Source organism: Physeter macrocephalus, chromosome 19, assembly GCF_002837175.3.
Source record: "Physeter macrocephalus isolate SW-GA chromosome 19, ASM283717v5, whole genome shotgun sequence".
Lineage (NCBI taxonomy): Eukaryota > Metazoa > Chordata > Mammalia > Artiodactyla > Physeteridae > Physeter > Physeter macrocephalus.
In genome coordinates this window covers 75158765-75160425 of record NC_041232.1, presented here as the reverse complement: position 1 = coordinate 75160425, position 1661 = coordinate 75158765, and the positions used below count along the sequence as shown (strand labels likewise).

Below are 1661 nucleotides of genomic sequence, written 5' to 3'. Positions count from 1 at the left end.
AGAAAGCGATGGAAAGTAGAGGAAACGCTGGAATGGAGACACGGTGGGATATGAGATGGGCTGGTCCTGTATGTTCTCTCTTAACGCCTTCCCTTGTTTTTTCTTTCAACATTCAGAAAAAGTTATATTCTACGGCTACAATGTTATTCGTGGTCTGAAAAGTTGCACTTTCTTGTCAGTTGAAACAATATTGTAGGCTAGATTAGAATAGCAGACTATTTAAAAGAACTTAGTAAATTTTTTAATTGAATTACTATTCCCCCACATTGTTTTATAAATCTGGATTTTCACATTTGAGACTTTTTCAACTTCATACTATCCAGGGCCTGCCTTAACTTCAATAAAGTTACTAAACTTGGGTGTGAATTGGGGGTGGGGGGTTTGAGGAACGAGGAAGGAGAGAGAAACGGAGACACTGGAACTTGTAGCTGAAATAACAGAAACTAGTAAGGGCAGGGAAAGTTGTACTTGGGTTATCTACACAGTTTCACTGAAGAGGAATGGAGGAAGTCACAGAACCAAAAAATATATATTTATCTTGATTCTTGAAATTCCTGAAAATGATTTTTTATATTTTTCTTTTGAAGTATTACCTCTTGGTCTCATGAAACAAATGTTTATTCCATTTAAATTCAATCAACAGCACAGAGTTACATTTTTTAAATTAGGAAGAATGCAAGTTCTCCCAAGAGACATAAGATAGTCAAGTCAATTAATTTAACAAATAATTATAAACATATTATATGCCAGGTACTCTGTTACAGCAATTGAATAAATCAGACACTGTCCTTGCCTTCACAGAGCTTACAGAGTAGCAAGAAAGAGGTTCAACAAGTGAGAGGGATGTGCAGGAGGGGAATATACTAGGTGCCATGGGAAGAAGCAAAAATAAAACAAGAGAACTGACCTAGTCTAGGGAGTCCAACAATAGAGACCTCACTTTGGATGAAATTTTCTGGAACAAATGAAGCTGAGTTCTTGCTGAAGGATAAGTCTCTGAAAGAAAGTAAAGAGGCAGAGAAAGAGGTAATGATCTTGAAGATGAATTTCAGCTGCCTAATCCATATGCACCTTGAGTAGCACCTAACACAAACTATTCTAGAAATGAAAAGAACAGTATTTTAATTTAGCCTTACTTTAATAAGGTTAAAAAACAAAGACTACGTTAAATTTCAGCACTAAAACACGGACTATTTACATTTCTTTATATTTTTTAGTTCCTTAGCTGATTTCCCATAAACCTCTTTTATTTTTTCTATATTAAGAAATATATATTAATTCTCATATATCTGCTTTCTAGAGTTATTTTTATTTAGCTAATGTAACAAACTCAAGGGAAGTTTGTTCTAATCAGAAATTCTGTCACCATTGGCCCAATGTCCATTTGCATCCTCTCTAAGAAATCATAGCACTGTTCTCAAAAAGCTCTGAGTCTTGTTTAGTTTTACACAATCACCACGACTCTTGCCTTTTCATCCTCTAGGAACTGTATTTACCCCTTGAAGTTATTTGTAACCAAAAAACCTCCTCCAAGGGGGAAAAATTAAAGAAAAAGCATTGGTCAGAGAATTCAGTATACAAAGTATTGGAGGGCTTCCCTGGTGGCGCAGTGGTTGAGAGTCCGCCTGCCGATGCAGGGGACGCGGGTTCGTGCCCCGGTC

At 36.5% G+C, this 1661-nt stretch overlaps 1 long non-coding RNA gene across 1 annotated transcript in view; it reads right to left on the bottom strand.

Annotated features, from left to right (window-relative positions):
- Nucleotides 1-649: 649 nt before the first annotated feature.
- Nucleotides 650-1661, bottom strand: part of LOC102987987 (uncharacterized) — an 85169-nt gene continuing 84157 nt past the window's right edge. The window contains exon 3 of the long non-coding RNA XR_003677111.2: nucleotides 650-996. This is a non-coding gene — a long non-coding RNA (uncharacterized lncRNA). The remainder of the gene's footprint in view (nucleotides 997-1661) is intronic.